At 42.1% G+C, this 20,431-nt stretch overlaps 1 pseudogene; it reads left to right on the forward strand.

Moving 5' to 3' along the window:
* The window catches only part of LOC118562432, a 32,238-nt pseudogene extending 12,215 nt beyond the window's left edge, over positions 1-20,023 (forward strand).
* The last annotated feature ends 408 nt before the right edge of the window (positions 20,024-20,431 follow it).

Below are 20,431 nucleotides of genomic sequence, written 5' to 3' on the forward strand. Positions count from 1 at the left end.
ATGACTTTGTTAAAGCATCACCTGTACTTTTTTTTGCTACACAATTGCGTACTGGGTTCATGGAGGAGGAGACCTATATGCTAATATTTAATAACATGCTTTACACGTTTTAAGTTAAAACATGTCTTTATTATGACTACTATAATTATGATTTTTCATAAGTCAAATTATATGGGAGCCTCCCTCAGCACTTGGAGCGTGATGATCTTCTGCTAAAGTGCCGGTGCTGTGTTAGATAATATTGCTAAAGTTACATGAGTTTGTGGAGTTCAGGCTTAATACTGAGAAGAAATATAATTTACAGCAGGAAACCGTAACAATAATAAGCTTATTGAAATTGGACTTACCACCTCTTTATGTTTTAAAGCTTTTTATTTTATATCTTTATTTATTTCAATGCCATTTTTCATGTCCATGTTAACGCCATGAGGCTTGAAGTTAATAAAAGTGGCTTCAAGACACTTTGCAGTTGGCTGATAGGGATTTGCTTTAGAAATTGCTTTTTCTTTTGTCCTAAGTACAATAAAACTACTGAGCTATAGATCAATAAATAGATCTGTGTAAAAATATCACCCATGTTTCTGTCCCATATTTGTATCACATTAAGGAGACTTTTTTCTACTTTGAGCACTATTACCAAAAAACACTGATAAATTCAGCTGGTGACTTAAAGGTAGTTTTTTTCGTCTTTATTTTTATGTTTTCATGTTTTATGATTACTTTATTGAATCCAAACTAAGAGGCTCATTTCCTTATTGCAGGAGTTTTGCTCAGGGAAGTCTCACCCTTCATCACGCATAACCGGGAGATATTCTAAGATCTAATCAAGACCCTGCATGTTCAGGAGGATTTTTATCATAGACGGGTTTTCCTCTAGTGTATGGGAGCCCTAGTATATATTAGGTAATACACAATAAAAATGGGAAACGGGCAAATGCTTGGATTTCAGATCTCAAATATGAAATAAACATGAAAGTTTTAAAAATGTCTCCTGAGCTGGTTTCCACCTTGTGTAGGGAGCTCCTGTTAAGGCAGAGAAAATTAAACAGGCAGGACATCAGCTCTTCAGCACCACAACTGCTCAAGTCAAGACGTCAAAAGAACCAAAAATGTAAATAAATTGATGAATTAACTGCTCTGACTCCAAGCCTTCCGAAGCTGATATCATCTGATGAATAAAAGATGTCAAAAAATGAATAAAAACATTATTACAGTTTCCAAAAACAGCACAGGAACAAAAAATGACTCTTAATTAAATGACCGGAGGCGTCGAAGATGTCCTGTCCAAACATCTGCGCTGCTACTTCACAAATATCTCCACTGACATTTTCATCAATTATTTAGTCATCAGTTTTAGTCCAAATGTACTTTTCCTATGAGGTGTGATGTTAAAACACACAGGCTTCTAAACTTAGCCTGAAAACTGTCTAAACATTTCTACTAAAGCTAAAAAGGCCGTCAAATTGTTAGCAAATGTTATTATTTCACGGTATCTGTTTTTGAGATGGGTTTTATTTAACATCGGGGGGTTGAGGGGGGGGCAACAAACATATTGGCAAAGGAAGAGGACGGTGCAAGGGCTCCATATTGAGGAGGAGGTGCGGGGGGGATTAATAAGCGCTTGTTGTATTAAATCAATGTGGCTGCAAGCTGAGGCACCTGATTAACATGACCCTGTCCTGCACATCAGCACATTCAGGGCTGGGGAGGCTGATTAGGAGCCAATGCTAATTTCCTCTCGACCCTGTCAGTAAAAGAGGGGAGGTGGGGGGGGGGGGGGGGACAGCAGGTAGAGAGAGCTGCTGCTCCATGCAGAACTTTCTGCATAAAAGAAATCAGGTTTCTCATTAGCATAAAAAGGATCTGGAGGATGCTCAGTTGACCAGATCTTCATCTCTGTTCATTTTTAATCGTTCTGGTCATTTTTGCATCATATTTCCACTGGTGATCAACCAGAGTCACCAGACTAGGTTTCTACAGTCACTGCCTAGCCTCTGGTTGCCTTGTCAGCCTCAGTCTGGGGATTAAAAAACATAAACCTGGTTTAGGGTCTGTTAAATCAGCTGTTGTCTTTAGCGTTACTATTTTTATTGACTGAACAGAGCAGCGGCTCTGGGATGAGAAGAGCAAACCTCCGTCCTCCCATCCTCACCACTTTCTACTGAGGGACAACAGAGAGCGTCCTGACGGTCTGCTCTGGGACCTGCAACGCCTCACACTGGGAACATGTGGAGAGAGCGGCTAGGACGGGGGAGAGAATCATCAGGACTGCTTCCATCCATCCACCACACCGCCCACAGACGCTGCCTGACCAGGGATCAGACAACCAGAAAAGACCCCCACTCACCCCCACCCACCCCCACCCACCCCCACAATGGACTGTTCTGCCTGCTGCCCTCTGGCAGGTTCACCAGCTCCTAATGCAGAACAACCAGATTCCACACATCATCAGACTGCTACACTCCCAATAAATCCTCCCATACATACAAAAGTAGTCAATATTTGTTGTGGTAATACATCCCTCTGCTGCATATACTTGCTCCAATCATGTTGTGTTACACATTCAATTCAATTCAATTTTATTTATTTATATAGCGCCAAATCATGAAACATGTCATCTCAAAAGTCAAGTTCAATCATATTATACAGATTGGGTCAGATTATACAGATTGGTCAAAAATGTCCTATATAAGGAAACCAGTTGATTGCATCAAAGTCTCTCCAAGCAGCATTCACTCCTGGGGAACCGTAGAGCCACAGGGAGAGTCATCTGCATTGTACATGGCTTTGCTGCAATCCCTCATACTGAGCAAGCATGAAGCGACAGTGGGAAGAAAAACCACCCATTAACGGGAAGGAAAAACCTCCGGCAGAACCGGGCTCAGTGTGAACGGTCATCTGCCTCGACCGACTGGGATTACAGAAGACAGAACAGAGACACAACAAGAGAAACAAAAAAGCACAGAAGCACACATTGATCTAGTAATCTGTTCTACATTAGATGGTAGTAGCGGGTGAGCCGTCTTCTCTGGATGATGTCACAGTTAACAGAACCTTTCTATACGTATAAAATGTCTTTTTTTGGTTCGCTGCTACATTCCTGACAAATGTTTCTCTTTTGTCTTCTGTTTCAAACAAAACATCCCTCAAATGTACATTGTGGGTGTGCAGTTGATTGTAATGTATGTACAAGTGTAACAGACAGCCGGCCGTTTTACCCCCTCACCATTTTTGCACCTTTATACGGTCTATAGTTACCTGTCAGACCCAAACGAACCTTTTTAATTAGAGGCCTCTTTAACGTGTCGCTGTCGTAAATGCTGCGTCCTTCATTCTTTACTGTAAGACAGCTTTTCTTGACCAAGGCAGAGAAAAGAGGCTTGAGGTAAAGGTCTCTGAGCCATAATGCCCCATGATGCCCCATAATGGCTGACTTGTGTAAAAGTCACCTGGCTTTGCAGCTGGAGGTTGGTGTGGCGATGACAGACGGTCTGTGTGAGCATTCAAAGCAAAAACACAACAGCGTCATTACATCAGGCACATGCACATCATTTCTGCTGCTATTACCTCATGACAGACATGCTGCAGGGAAGCGTGCTGGTACAGAACCGACCACTGGACTGCTGAAGCAGGGATGCTGGAATATAGAACCCAATGAAAAGAGATTTATTGGCAAAGCTTTTTTTTAGCCTTGCTGAGTTTTACTCCATGCCTCTTTTAGTTCCACATCATCTGCTTAATTGTGGAAATCTCACATGTGTGGGACGTAGCAAGCCTAACTTGGTGATTGAAGAACAGCCAGAGGCAAAGAGCAGCTTGTCTTTCTGGCTTTATGACAGAACGACAATCCCATTTGTTGTCTGCTTTCTTCCTTTTTTATAGCTGCGCCTACAAAAGGAATGGGATGACATGATATCTCTGTTACAGGTTGCTGGTGACAAAGTAGCTAAAGATCCACATTAAAACTGGTTCTTTACTAAGAGGCATGTTGTGCATCGACATAAAACTGATTCATCCCTTGAATTGAGGAGTTTTCAATGCTGCATGATTCCCAAGTCAAAGTTTTCAGAGACCACAGGTTTGGCTACATGGCAGGAAAGGATTAAAAAACAAGGAATGTCTCAACACTTCTGCACAGGACTGTAACTTTCTATTTCAACAAACTGCTCAGAGAAAAGCTTAAAGCAATTCATAAAATACAAATCGCAAAAAGTTTTTATGCTGACTTGAGGTAGTTTTTGGTTTTTCCAAAATAAGAGTTAAAGCACAAAACAGGAGATGGAAACACATTTGCCAAATAAGGTCGGACGTAGGAAACATTTGCCTCATATGACTGATAAGCTGTTACCGCCGTCATCCCGGATATTCCCAAAATGAGCAGAGAATCACATTTAATTCTCAACGTCTCCGTGCAGCGTGTAAGATCGCCAGTGCTAGTTGACACGACACAATAATTACAACTTACCTGACAGCAACACATCCCTGAAAACCTTTCTCCATTTCCTGTGTGGTCCATGCTAGTTTGCAATGTCTACTTCCTGTTTATAACAGACACACATAACATCAACTTCTTACCTTTACCTGAGTTCTTTTAAATCAAGATTAAAAACACATTTGTTTAAATCACTTTGCATTGTCTCTGTACTGAATTGTGCTATATAAATAAATTTGCCTTGCCTTGCCTTACAAAATTACACTTTGCATGAGCGTTCACACTGATCCTGGTTCTGGTTCTGCTGGAGGTTCTCCTCCCTGTTAAAGGGGAGTTTTCCTCTCCACTGTCGCTTCATGCATGCTCAGTATGAGGGATTGCTGCAAAGCCATCAACAATGCAGACGACTGTCCACTGTGGCTCTACGCTCTTTCAGGAGGAGTGAATGCTGCTTGGAGAGACTTGATGCAACCTGCTGGGTTTCCTTAGAGAGGAAACTTTCTCACCAACCTGGAGGATTGATGTTGAATTTTATTGAATTGAATTGAATTGCATAGCCTAGTTAATTCACTACAGGCAACTAGATGGAAACAGGCATAACTCACATTTTCCTTAAACATATTAAAAGTTTGATCACAATTAGCCGGATGAAAACATAACTTTGACAGAAGATTCTCTTAAAAAACGCTGACTCCAAACTAAATTCACCCAGATGCATTGAAATGTGTGGATTCCTTTTCCATTCGGACAGAGGCTGCATGTGCAGGATCGCAGCCTTCCTCCAAAAATGGACGCCTTGTCTCGTTAAGCTGTTTGCCGCCAGAAGCAGAGCACTAGTAGCGTTTGGACGCCACGCTGAGCCGGAGCCGTGCCGATCAATATCCTGTGACTCTGTGAGCATGTTTGCACCGCTGGCAGAACGGGCTGAGCAAACTACGGGTTCTGCCGTAATTCATGACAATAACAGCCGTCAAATGTTTGCAATATTTGGCAATTTTGTGGAGCAATTTTGACCAGATCTCATTTGTAGTTGTTCAGGAATCAGCCACACTGGAAGGCTTTGAAGCATGAAGAGCCTCTTAAAGGTCTTAACACAGTCTCTTAATCAGGTTTAGGTCCAGACTTTAACTCTGCCTCTCCAGAACTTTTATTTAGTTTTGTCTTTTTACCAGTTATGGACTTAACCAGAAGTGGCTTTAACCCAAGATTGCTTGAGTTTAAAGTCACAAATCCATGGCTGAACATTCTCCATAAGGATTATCTGGAAGAGAGCAGAGTTCATGGTAGGGCTGGACGATATAGAAAAAAACATATTGATAAAATAGAAACCGTATTGATCGATAACTTCCGTCTTTGCTGAAAAACAAGAAATAATAAACAAAGCAGTTTTATACGAGCTTGTTTGTCTTCCGAGCGCCAAGGCTGAGCTTGCCCCAGCTTCTAATTACGGTTGAAGTATTACTAAATAAATTACTAAATAAATAACAATTTTGAGCTCTTTTAATGTTTCAAATAGAGAGGACAGTTTTGCGCCACTCAACAACGTGGAAATATGTGTAAATATGAGGAAATATCACGTTTACGTCGGGCACACATGCGCACTCGGGTTAACTTGATCCTGACAAGCATTTACATGCATGTTGATCGGATTATCAATCGCAATAAACACCCCCCCCGTCTCATTCGGAATACGGTTTTATTCCAATGGAGCTTAATCCGATCACAATATTCCGATTGGCCTGTTTAGACAACACATTTATATTCCGATTACTTTTGTCTATGTAAACGCAGTTTATGTGGTAATGAGACATAAATTGTCCACTAAAAAGAGTCAATCCATATTTCATATGGGTTCTGGGATGCTTGGTGGCTTCTTTAACTCCTCTGTTTGTTTCTCTTTCTTTTTGTCATGTTGAAATGTTTCAGATCGTAAAAACATTTTAGTATTTGACAAAAAAAAAACCTAAGTAAAAACAAAACCACTTTCAAATGAATTAGAGCTGTGATAAATTAAATTTTTTGGCACAATTCTATTCGCCACATCTGGCTGATAGACCTGAAGATTCAAAAAAGCTTCTTAAATAAAACCAGCCTGGCAACATAAAGAAGGCTCAAAGAGCTCAAAAAGCAACATATCGTGCTCCAGTCTAAAGGAATTTGAGAACAGATAAGAAACAGAAACATCTATGAGTCTGGAAAGGGTTAAATATTATTTCTAAGGCTTTAGGAAGCCGTGAACCACAGTGAGAACCATGATATACAAATGGAAAACGCACTGAACGACGGTAAACGTTCCCAGGAGTGGCCGCTGTGTTGGAATCCACCAGAAGGACACAAAGAACCCAGAACAATGTCTAAAGCACTTCAGGCCTTAGTTGTCTCAGTTAAGGTCTGATTTATTAAGTGATAAGAGTAAGTGTAACTTATTGAAACATGTAAAACTAACAAAGCATTTCAGAATAATAAATACTGACAATCAAACCAGAGGACGGTAGTGTGAGGCTTAAGTGCACTTAGGTGACGGTGTAGGAAAATGAACCAAAGCAAACCAACATCCACCTCTGAATGGGGAACAAAAACATGATTTTGGAGTTGCCTGGTCAAAGTCTGGACTTAAGTCTGACTGAGATGCTGCTAATCAGGCTGTTCAGGTTTGCAAACCCGCTAATGTGGCTAAATTAAAACAATTGTGGTAAGAATAGGGGGCCAAAATGTCTCCAGAGGAATGCAAAAAGCTAATTGTCAGCAAGAAAGGAGGAAATTGCTAAAGGGGGCAAATCCTTTTTTTATGAAACTGTATATTTTGTTATGCAAAACGAACAAAAAGTATTATAAAGGACAATTTTAGTTGCAATAACTGTATAAAATACAAAAGAAGCAGTTTTATACTAATATTTTTTTTATTTTAGTAGCAGCAATAAATCATTAAGTTCAGTCTTACCAGTAAATAAAGTTTAGGCTCAGAAATACAAGTCCGGTTTCTGTCACATGGGGCAAGAAACTGTAGACAGTTCTGCGTTTTAATGACCTCAAGGCGAATCTAAAGCGTGATCTCGGCGCTGATCCCAGGACTGTGGAGAACATCTTCTGGTGGCTGCGCCGGTGAAGCCTTCAGAAACATAAAACGCTGCGAAGGTCGCCCCTGCCATCAGCCGTTAGCACAGAGGTCACAGCTTTCATTTTCCAGCCTTTTCCATCACATTTCACCGCTGAGTCCCAGGACTGCAGTGATCCGAGCCACCCTCTGTCACAGTAATGTCACCCTGGTGGAGATAATCGCCGTCCAGCACGACTCCTCCGTACTCTGTGAAGCTGTAACAGATGTACGGCTAATGAGCGCTGCAGTTGCTCCGAAAAGATGCTGACGTGATGTTAATGGCAATTCAGTCCCGTTGTAACGCGCATATTTTTCTCCTCTACTAGAAAATTATGACTAGAGAATAGCTAAGTGCACCCTAGCTGCTTAAGTTAGATGTAAGTGTGACCGCTTCTAAAAAAAGAAAAGAAAAGAAAGCAGGAGTATACAGGTGTGTTAACACAATGCAAAGATGGTGTTGGCAATTCATCAAAGTGAGAAGGGATATAAAGCTATATCCAGATTGAAGTTCACAAATCTTAAATGAGTAAGATTATGTACCAGCAGAAAACACTGAGGATGGCTGACGATCTTCTCAGGAGTTGGAAAGTTCCCCCTAATGCCTCAACATGCTGAGAGAAATATGATAATCTTATGACTTGTGCACATGACAATGATTCACTGAAAATGGGGTTGTTATTTTCCGCTTCTGTTAACACTTCTACATGAAGGTTATTATCACGACCTCCGCAAACACGACACTAGTAGAAAAATTAGAAACAGTGTAATTTCCCTGCCACGCCACTAGAAGGCAGTGTGTTCCATGAAATTCAACAACATGCACATGCGTACAAACATAAATATTATATACGAAGACGCCTTATAACGTGTTGGAGCGCATCCTGCGTCATCGCCATATTGGATGGGTCTCTCCTACACAAGGAGCCGACGGTAGTAGACATATTGGCAAAGATTCTCAGTCATCCAGGTCAGCTCAATCCAAAAAAAGGTTAAAAATAAAACAACTGCACTTCTATTCTGAAGTTCTGAAGTTTCGCTTGGATGGATGGGAGGTGGAGCGCCTTCAGCTTCACAATAGAAGTCCAGTTGTTTTATTTTTTAAGGTTTTTTGGAGCCAATGGTAGTAGATGCAGAAGGAACAACTTTACTCGTATGTCCTGCAGCTTACAGTTGTAATAACCAGAGAAAACTACTGAACGTAAATCACACAGTGCAGATCACCATCTTGGGCTGAGATTGGTTCTGAAAATGAGGTTTTACTTGATGAGAACAATGCAGAAACCCAACAGATGGACCATTATATTATGTTTATTAATCTGTTATCTCTGCATTTCACAAACTAAGTCCGAATCATGTTGTCAGAATAAGTACCTTAGATTTACAGAGTACAAACACGTGCAGAACAGTTGTTCTTCAAGGGTCTTAAGCTCCAGCCCTAGCTGCAGGCAGGTCAGTGTAAGACACTGGAATGACCTGGAAATTTTAAAGAACGCTTTTACAGGCCATTAAAAAAACTGTGTATAAATGTGTGCATGCACAGCAGCAAAAATATGGATAAATTATTATTGGTGTGTAGAGAAGACTCAGGCTTGTACATGTGAGAGAGTGAAAAAAATTTAAATGAACAATCCAACTTCTTTCTTTATTTAAATATAAAATGTATTAATTTATACATGAATTTATTTGTAATACCACATTTCTCTTTGTTTAAGAGCATAAAACAAAGTATTTCAGCATGAAAACACTATTTATTTATATATTTAATAATATGCCATAGCACCACATGTCTGTCTGTTAAACAGCATAAATTTATGAAATACGTTGTTTAAACATTCAGCGTTCAGCATTAAAACATGCAATCAAAACATTTTTGATTAGTCATTTTTTTAAGGTGGCTGTATAGAATACATGTGTTTTTATAATCAGAACAAAATATGTAGTTTCATGACTTGTATGATTGGCATATTTTTGCTCACAACGTCACATGCAGCAATGAATTATGGGTAATACACTTCTCTGGAGCATCGGGACACCCTCAGCATTGGGACAGGGACAATGGCATTCAGGCAGACTCTGTTTTTCCTGTAGACTAAATAACAGAGACCAGGATGTGTTTGAATCTTTCCTCTCTGGAACCCGTTTTCACATCATGCTGTTATGGTTTACACCAAACTCGTTTCTATATTGGGCCACTTTGGCATCATGAAGTCATTAAAAAGGTCGCTTGCACCTGTATAGACGATACTTTTGATTTCATAATTTCATTTCAGTTCACATACAAATGTTAAAAAAATAACAGTAACATGAAAGTAGCACCTTAGGCCCAGTTTATAGTTTATCTGCAAAAATAAAGTTCATATTGTGGTGAGTTACATTTTAACCCCCCCATCAGTCTGCATCATTTTTTCTCAATTTGGACATTCCTGGGTTATTTTAATATGACATCTAGTGGCAGTACGCTGTTACTATACACAGTTTAAAAACTCAATAATGCTACAAGAGTTACAGTTTAAGCCACTTTATACACTTTAAAAGAATTATATGCCTCTACATTATGACATGATGTGCCTTTTGTGGCACTTGAGGGCCGGATAAATTGCCTTGACGGGCCGGATGCGGCCCGCGGGCCTTGAGTTTGACGCATGTGACGTACATGAACAGTAGAGACTCAACAAAACAGTTTCCATTTTCACCAAATGTGTTGTTTGGACTCTGCAGAGCTCTGTTTGCATGCTAAATGTGAAGGTTGGTTACCAGACAGTCAGATTAAGAACGAAGGTTTTATTCAGAAGCTTTCCCAGGAGACGTTTGTGTCACTTTAAAAACAAAATGGCGGCACAACGTAGGTTTGCATAGTTGCATCTGAATAGACTCCAAGAGTTATGGAAGAATTTCCGATAATCAAATTAAACATCCATAGCCATAACCAAATGTCGTGTTTTGAACAGAACAGATCCAACATCACCTGTCATGAAATCAGTCATGCGAGGTGGTGTGTGTGTGTGGGGGGGGGGGGGTTGATGATCTGGGCTTGTCTTGTAGCCTCAGACGACGGGCCTTGCCGCCACTGATTCACTCGCTGGAGAGCTGAGGTTTGGGCCAAACTGGGTTGTCACAATGACAATAATCCGAAACACAGCTTGACGTCTATAACAGAATGTTTGAAAAACTAAATAATCAAGATGTTGCAACGATGATCCAGTCAAAGTCCGTACCAGAAATGTGTGGTGGGACCTTAACGGAGCTGTCCAGAGCTTTGCCAACCCTTAACGAACTGATCCGACTCGTAAAGAAGAGCGGGGCCGTTATTCTTCTACACAGTCAGTGTGGTTACACGGACTTAAGCAATCAAATAAAGGGCCGATCGGAATAAAAACGTGACGTGTAAACCACAGGTGTCAAACTCAAGGCCCGCGGGCCAAATCTGGCCCTTCAAGGTAAATTATCCGGCCCTCGAGAGGCAAAAAAAAAAAAAGGCATATATCTTTTATAGTGTATAAAGTGGCTAAAACTGTGCCTCCTGTAAGTGTAACTCACCCCAATATCAACTTTTTTTGCAGATAAACTGTATAAACTGGGCCTAAAAGTGCTACTTTTATTTTACTGTGCGTTTTTTATACTACTGTGTGAACTGGAATGAAATTATGAAATGAAAAGTATCGTCTCTACACATGCAAGCGGCCCTTTTAATGACTTCATGATGCCAAAGTGGCCCCATATACAAATTAGTTTGACACCTCTGGTGTAAACAAACCAATCGAAATATTGCGCTCGGAATGAAATTGTATTCCGAATGAGACGGGTCGTTTATGCCGATCTTTAAATCTAAACACTTATTCTGGGCTGAACCACCCTGACAGCGCATGTGTGCTCTATGTCAGCGTCACGCTGGACGCCATGTTGCAAAATGGCGTCCAGCGCTCTCGTCCCGTAACGCAGCAGACCAATAGCATGTTTTTCTAATCCTATGGCTCGATTAGGCAAGGCAAGAATGTCTCAGCCGTTCTTAGAACCTGGTGCGGGTCCATTCTGGGTTCTCAGAAGACACAGAATGAACACACTTCTGCCTTTGTTTAGGTTTTCTTTCAGCCCTCAACTTCTTTTCCTGTGTTTTTTAGGGAAATGGAACAACTCTGTGCATGTCATAATGAGGCCTGGTGCCTCATTATGACATGCACAGAGCTGAAAACCACACAGATGAACATCTTAATATTCAAGAAAAGCATCTTTCAAGGAAAATCTTGACGATGTGATATAATGATGTAAAATCTAATGAAGCGCAGGAGCGCACAGTGTGTCCCCATCTGCAGCAGGTATTAGTCCCTGATTTCCTGTCAGCTTGTCACTCTTTCTGCCTGCTTCCCCCCGGGGAAAACAGGTCATGCTTAAACATCCCTCCAGGCAGAATACACATTTGTGACAGGGCCGATCCTTAAAGAAAATAAAAGATGAAGACGTGTAACCTGGAGAACACGGTGAGAAAGGACTGATGGTAAATAAAGCCTTAGGGGATCGGTTGTGGCTCTGAGACACGGCTTCATCAAATGACGAGCTAGCACTCACCCGTTCCGTATTAACGCACAAGAAGCGGGTGCATCCCGGCATGAAAAATCTGCAGGGACCTCAGCGTTTCCTTCAGAGGTAGAGCGTGGTCAGCCAAAGCCAGGGGCACGTTGGTGCAGCAAACTGCAGCGCCGCCCCGGCGTAGGCGCACTGCATCCTGGGAGATCACGCTGAAGGTCACTGCACTTTTCAGAGCACTAGATGTGAGTGCGCAGAATAATTTGGATTGGAGAGCTGACACTCAAAGCCATGCAAATAATCTGGAGCCTTTTTTATGAAAAGTTAAAGCTTTACTTTTAAGATGCTCCTAAACCTGAAGCAGGACGGTTAATGAGAGAGATTTTAAATTGCTTTAAAAAAAACTTTTTAAACCAGAACAGGCACTGCTGCAAAATATTTCAGCTTGTATGTGTAAGAAAATGTTTTTAAAAATGGTTTTAAAAAATAATAAAGAAAATTTGCCCTGTCATGTAGCTGCACTGCCCTGTTAGAAATGTTTATGAAAAAAAAACTACTTTTCTTTTTCTCAATATGTCTGCAAAACAAAAATGTTTCCCCAACTTTTGTGTCACCTTGAGATCTCGCACCATTACACCTCCCACCGTCAACAATCAATACATCCAGCTGGCCCTCTTCTCCTCTTTTGTCTTGGCAAATGAAGCTGATGGATGAAAGCGAGGCCCTTGCCCTCTCCCTGGTAATGTGCTGTGAATTACCGCGTCAATACTTTCAGGAATGGACGCAGAGATGTTTGGAGATCTTACAGGGGTTCGGAGCGGGACACGGCAGCCGGGTCAGCTCTTAGGACAACTTAATATTTAATCAAGCCGCCCTGGCAGGTGACTCTAAAGCCCACGATTCCCCCGCGGATGAGCAAGGAGAGCGGAGAGATGAAATTTGATCTTTTAAACTATCTTGTCCTTTGACTGAGTGCAAATTACACGAGAGATTGGGGTGAAAAGTGACTGTTTGAGGGACGTTTGCTGGGTGAGACGACCGTGTGCAGTCGACAGAAAAAGACAGGTTAAAGAAAGAGCTGACGGATGAATAGCGCCATTAAATTCCTCTTTATCATACAGATTGGATCTCAGAGGTCAGGCTTTTGCAGGCGAGGTTAAAGAAAGCTGTGAGCATATCAAGATATATAAAAATGACATAAAGATAGAAAATCACTCTGTTATGTTTGAAGATACATAAATCTGTCCAATTCAAAATACATTATTGAATTCCAGCGTAAATTAGATGTAGTAGTATCTCTCACGGAGTTATTATAGATGGGTGGCTGCAGACTGAGTCTCCTGTGTTGAAGCAGATGTGAAGACGAGCTGTTGCTGTCTGACCGCCTGATGAAGAACATCCTCAAGGCTAACCGTCATTTTCTTCATCCTGCTTTGCATTAACATCTCCAGAGGCTTCAGAACAGAACCAAGCACCTTTATCTGCGTTTTTAAGGCTCTGATGCTGCTACGATGGCAGAGGAGGAAGATGTATGACATGTCGCTGCACAGAGACCAAAGCTCCAGCAGTAAAGTCTGCTCTGTGCCTTCTGGTAGATGCCTTCTCTGTTTGTTAACTATAGCTGAACATAGTCCACTGCTTCATGTCTGACACAGTCCTGTTCCTCCTGACATCCACAGTCATCTCCTGCGTCTTAACATTCAAGAAGAGATGATCTTCAGCACATCTTAGCACAAAGCAGTCCAGCCGCTCTCTGCAGAGTCAAATGAGAATTTCTGCTCATGACAAAAGTCAGGTTTACATTTTTTTCTAATATTTTTCTTTGAGCAAAATGATTCTTTTTTTTGAGAGTGTAGATAATATATTTCATACATTTTCGAAATTAAAAATGTAAAGCAGTCTTTAGCTGTTCATTGGTTAATAGTTTGAAAAATAATTATAAAATGTGTGTGTCACAATTTAGACTCAAGGACAAACAAGCAGACTTGAGCTGGACTTGTGAAAAAAGACTTAATGATAATTTTGTCAATGTTGGAATGAGTTTATGGTAAACCTACGGCTGACTGCCTTTTTCTAAAAAAAATACAGGAGGGACACAAAGAAAACGCTTTAAAAGGGGAACAAATATCTCGTTTCCATTTAATTTGCTGTCCTCAGAGTAAACAAGACCAGAACATATTAACTGCCACCGTGTTCTTGCAATCCAACATTGTCCCAGTTGCCCTGATGGTGGAAGAAGAAGAAAGATTCGTGTGACTGTTTCAAGTCTCACGCCAACCACAAGCGTTGCTGCTGCTGTGTTTTAACAGAGTCACAGGATGCTTGTTGGTCTCCCAGGTTTCCCTTTGCAATGCTCCAATAATCAGCAATCAAACATTACCCAGGAGATCTGGTGATCTACAGTAAAGGCATCGCTTTGCCAGTCGGTCCAAAGGATCACGGTCTGGTTGGTTGTGCTCTGCGCTGAAGGTGGGCGTCCAACAGCGTGAGCATCCAGCCGGCTGTCGCTCCCCCTAACCACAGCAGCTGTTAGCCGCGTCCCGTCAGCCCGCCTGTAGCTCAGGGTGACTTTCCCTCCGTGCCTCGCAGACGCCACCAAGCCTTAAGGTTCTCGGGATAAGCGAATGTGGGCTAAAGAGCAAAGTGAGGAAGGCAGTGATGAATGTCAGCAGGTATACCAGGCAGATGGGCCCCGGGGACCCCGGCTGCTCCCTGTGGAGTTACAGGCGGCCAAGTTCAGCATGAGCCGCCCAGCCCAGTGTCAGCACTTTGGGGGAGAAACTGGGAAAAGTGCTGAGGCAGGAAAGTACTCGGGGAGATGAGGTGAAGTGGTGAAAATTTAACCAGGCTGATGAAAGTTTAAGTGCGCACGTTAAGCAGGAGGCGGCTGAATGAGACGCTTTCACACAGTTTCTCCTGAATGACCGCGGTGCGCTGCTCAGACCGGCCTGACTCTGATTTCACCTGACACCTCAGGATGCTGCACAGCCCTCCGCTGGCCCTGGCCTCACCTCAAAAGTAACATCGTACTCCACTTCTACTTCCTGCTTCTTGATAATTGGCTGTGAGGGTGCTGTTTTGTTTCAAGGACACTGGCAGCATCCCTCTCTGCACTGCAGTCTGGTCAGTACACATGCCAAATCCCTCAAGTGCTTTTTTTGGTGACTTTTTCCTCACATGAAGGTACCAAAAACTAGGGAAATATCAATACCAGCATGTGGTATGAGTCTGATACAGTGTGTGTACAGCATGAAACAGACGCACCAACTCCACGACATTCATCCCTAACTTAAAGGAGCTATAAGTAAAATATTTACTGTAAAATCAACCTAAATTATTTGTAACCTGGGATGTTAGTAAGATTCCCTCTAAACAGTCGGTCCTCTCCATCAACAACGTCTCAGTCACGTTTTTCTCCTTTCAAACCAAGAGGTTACGGTCCGGACCTACTTCACTTCACGGTGTAGTCCGTGTTTACTTCCTGGTTCCTGAACCAATCATATGAGAGTTCCCAGGGTTCTCAAAACAGAGCGCAGCGTTTGGTATTTTATGTTGACAAAGAGCAGCAGCCTGCAGACATGGAAGCCAGTAAGAGAAGCAGACCAGAACCAGAACAAAATACAACAACGTATACTTGTCCAGTGTAAATAAAAGTTCACAGCAACAACAGACCGTTGAGTAAATGGCGGGTCTCCCTGTAAGGCACTCAGTGTGTTGTTCCTGTTTTAACCACTGGGCGTCATTATTATTACTTACTGTTCCTTTAAGGGTCAGATGGTAGCAAAGGGCTTTTATGCAAAGAGACGTGTAGCTGATGCTGTGGCAGTGGGACAGACACTATCTTTAGACATTTTAAAAGATATTCTGTTAGCTGTGACATCATCAGGGGAGGCAGATCATCCTCTATTACCATCTAACATAGAAAGTACTCCTGGGCCAATGTGAGCTTCTGTGCTTTCTGTGTCTCTGCTCTGTCTTCTCTAACATAGAAAGTACTCCTGGGTCAATGTGAGCTTCTGTGCTTTCTGTGTCTCTGCTCTGTCTTCTCTAACATAGAAAGTACTCCTGGGTCAATGTGAGCTTCTGTGCTTTCTGTGTCTCTGCTCTGTCTTCTCTAACATAGAAAGTACTCCTGGGTCAATGTGAGCTTCTGTGCTTTCTGTGTCTCTGCTCTGTCTTCTCTAACATAGAAAGTACTCCTGGGTCAATGTGAGCTTCTGTGCTTTCTGTGTCTCTGCTCTGTCTTCTCTAACATAGAAAGTACTCCTGGGTCAATGTGAGCTTCTGAGCTTTCTGTGTCTCTGCTCTGTCTTCTCTAAGCCCCAGTGGGTGGAGGCAGATGAGCGTTCACACTGAGCCTGGTTCTGGTTCTGCTGGAGGTTCTCCTCCCTGTTAAAGGGGAGTTTTCCTCTCCACTGTCGCTTCATGCATGCTCAGTATGAGGGATTGCTGCAAAGCCATCAACAATGCAGACGACTGTCCACTGTGGCTCTACGCTCTTTCAGGAGGAGTGAATGCTGCTTGGAGAGACTTGATGCAACCTGCTGGGTTTCCTTAGAGAGGAAACTTTCTCACCAACCTGGAGGATCTGATGGAGTCTGACTTTAGAAAGAGCCTTAAGATGATATGTTTCATGAATTGGCGCTATATAGATAAATAAAAATTGAAAGTTGAAATTAAACCTTCCACCTCGGTCTACTCCAGCCCTGCAGATATCCAGGAGCATGAAAAAAGACTCCAACCAGGTGTGCAGACCCGCTGCAAAATCTCTCATTGTATCTCAAATTGTAATCATTTTTGTTCTGCAGAGATCAAATACTCAACAATTATAGTCTTGGTAATTATTGACTGAAAAATACAACCAATGCAAAATGTGTAGTGGCATTAATTAGTACTGATATGGGAAATACTGAAGTTTTGGGTACTTGTACTTGGAGTCAGTTTTGGTGCTAAAAACAACCATCTACCTCTGTCTGTGGCGTAGAAGAGTCCTGAACAACAGAGAGGTAGAGTTTAAGAACGGTGATTACATAAGGCCGGCTCACTGTGGGGACACACACTCACTTCACAGTGTTGATAGAGTCTTTCACAGACCTGATAGGGTGTTGATTAGGATGTGCTTTCCCACAAGGATCCAGTGCTGGATTAGAGCCTCGTGTGCTTTTCTGTCTCTGATTGCCGCTGCGTCACATCGTCCTGCCTTTCTTTGACCATCATTTGTGACTGAAGTCTAAGTCAAACACATGCTGCATCTACAGCACACCTGTCCTCCTCTTACCTGCAGGTGCGGTGCGAGCCTCCAGCATCTTCCCCATCCTCAGTGTCATCCTGCTCTTCATGGGAGGCCTGTGTATAGCTGCCAGTGAGTTCTACAAGTCACGCCACAACATCATCCTCAGTGCAGGGATCTTCTTTGTGTCTGCAGGTGAGTCAAACACCAGCGACATAAGGCCGGAGGCAGCACTCTAGCTCCAACGTTGAGACCCAAACTAGTTCGAATTACTACTTTTATTCACAAAATCCATCGACAAATGACTGCGTGGTTAGTAAACATGTGAAAAACTCAACATAAATTGGATTAGTATGGAAAAATATGCTGTAGACTATGAGTGCGAAGAATTCTCTGCTTTCTTCCACTTTCACTTTGTAAAGGTAAACTACTTCAATGCTGTTACAAAAAGTATTTGTTCCTTAAAGATTTCTTCTGTTTTTGCAGCATTATCATGCCTAAATGATTCAGACCACCAAATGATTTTAAAATAAGACAAGGATAATCTTAGTAAATGCAAAAAAAAGAGTTTCTAAAAGAGTTTCTAAATAATTCCTTAATCTATCCAAACCAACTAGGCCCTATGTCAGTTGTCCCTTGTTAAATCGTGAATTAACTGTGATTAATTTAAGATTTTGGTTCAATTTCACTTGTACCACCCAGGCCCAATTACTGGCAGACGTTTAGAAACGACAAATCACCTAAATAGAAATGTTCTGACTGCATTAAGGGAGCCATAAGATATCAGCCCAGCCACCAGCCTGTGACCGAAATCTGAAAAAACTGAACTAAAAATAATTAACATTTTCTTGAAATGAGTACATGTATCCTTGATTTGAGCAGGTAAATAAGATGATTTGCCAATGGAATGAGTATTTTCACCCTTAAAATAAGATCATTAGACATCCTGCACTTGAAATAAGAAGATGGAGATGAGTTGTTCCTATTTTAAGTGCAAAAATCTCATTCCATTGGCAGATAATTTTATTTACCTGCTCAAGTAAAGGATAAAAGCTCTAATTTCAAGAAAATTGTTGTTATTTTTAGTTCTGATTTTTCAGTGCAGCAGATGCTTTTCCTTTTCTCCCATGTATGCGCACAACACTGGTGTCATTTCCACTTGTCGCCAGAGGGGGCAGACTTTTGAAAAAGTTCTGGAACTTGCGCTATGCTCCTTTAACTGAAATCCAAAAAAAATTTTTGAAGAGCAGTTTGGATTTCCCTAGGTTATCTTTGTCTGATGTTAATATTGATCCGAAGCATTTAAGTGTGACAACAAAGCCCATATAGAAGAAATTGTGAGGAGATACTTTTTCCACAGCTCTGTAAGTCATTCTCTTTTCCAGCCTAGGTTAAAAAAATTGTAGCAGCAGATAATTTACACTCTCAAAGGTCTGACGTTGTCCCTTCTGTTGTACCAGGAGCCATTTCTCCTTGTGTATTCTGGTCTGTTCTCTTGATCTTGTTGCTAGGCTAACCGTCACCCGTTGGGATTCATCTCCCCGTGTGTGTGTCCCTGACACACTTTCCCTATTATCTGTCTTTCAACACTCACCATGTCAAAATATTCTCTATGACTAGACTAATAAGTTGAAGCATCTTTGCCGTTCTTGGTCTGACATTGAACATTTGATTAGAAGAAAGAAAAAGAAAAAACCGCCAGGAGCTGCTTTGAGCTGAATCTTTGTCTTTCTCTTTCTTCCTTTTTTATCCATATTTTCATGTCTTTTCTCCCATCTGCTCCTGACCGATGACCCCCCCCCCCCACACGACTTCCAACCGGCCAGGTCTGAGCAACATTATCGGGATCATCGTGTACATATCAGCCAATGCAGGGGACCCTTCAAAGAGCGACTCAAAGAGAACAGCTACTCGTACGGCTGGTCCTTCTACTTTGGTGCCCTTTCCTTTATTATGGCTGAGATGGTTGGCGTCTTGGCCGTGCACATGTTCATCGACCGCCCATCGACAGCTGCGAATAGGCGCAACGCGCAGCCGACTACCTCCAAGGCCTCGGCCATAACACGGATCCCCAGCTATCGTTATCGCTACAAGGCGCCGCTCGCGCTCCTCCTCCCGATCCACAGACCCGTCACATTCCCGCGACCCTCACCCGTGGGCCTGAAGGGCTTCAGCGCGCTGCCGTCCACAGAGATCTCCATGTACACGCTCCCCCGGGACACCCTCAAGTCGTCCGGCACGCCCACGGCCACCTACAACTCTGAGAGGGACCACAACTTCCTTCAAGTCCACAACTGCATCCAGAAGGACCTGAAAGACTCGAGCCACACCAACACAGCCAACCGCCGCACCACGCCGGTATGAGAGAGAGGAAACCGGCCCGGCGGGCGAGCGCCACAGATCAGGAGACGCAGGGAGGCCCTGTGGGAGAAGTTGGATTTCCATGTTTATAGACGTTCATTACTTTGTTCAAATGCATGACTTTCCATAGCCATTGGTGAGAGAGTTCCAACGAGTCGGCTTCGTTCCAGGACCGAGTGGGTCAGGTGGTCCCGAGTCAGATCTGTCATCTTTTTGGACAGGCTTTCTTTTTGGGGTTCAGGGCACCAGATGACGGGTGGGCGGGGTGGGCATTTACCAGATAATCAGTTCCATGATTTCATTGCCCTTGGGTTGGAGCGACAGGTCGAGCTCCCCCTCAGCCAGCCTACGCTAAGATATACACACCCTTTTTTATTTATTGACTCATTTCTTAATTTTTTTTTGCATTAAAACTGTGAATTGTTACAGCTTGGGATTCAGTAAGAAGTACCCCCAATCTGTAATCTCTAACAAAGGTACTATATATATATATATATATATATATATATAGATATATATATATATTATATATATATATATATATATACATAAATATATACATAAATATATGTATTACTTTTATAAATAAATTATTACGTTAATAATCAAGAGATAACAGACTTTACCGAAGCAAAAAAAAAAAAAAAGAAGAAAATTCAACCAAGTGCTGTTGATAATATGAGAAAAGACTTTTGTATCTCTTCATGCGAAGGTCAAGAACAAGAGAAGGTCCTTTAGGTACCTGAAGCAGACGCAGGCATTCAGCAGTAGAGTATTATATATTCTTTTA

The sequence above is a fragment of the Fundulus heteroclitus genome, unplaced genomic scaffold, assembly GCF_011125445.2.
Source record: "Fundulus heteroclitus isolate FHET01 unplaced genomic scaffold, MU-UCD_Fhet_4.1 scaffold_918, whole genome shotgun sequence".
Lineage (NCBI taxonomy): Eukaryota > Metazoa > Chordata > Actinopteri > Cyprinodontiformes > Fundulidae > Fundulus > Fundulus heteroclitus.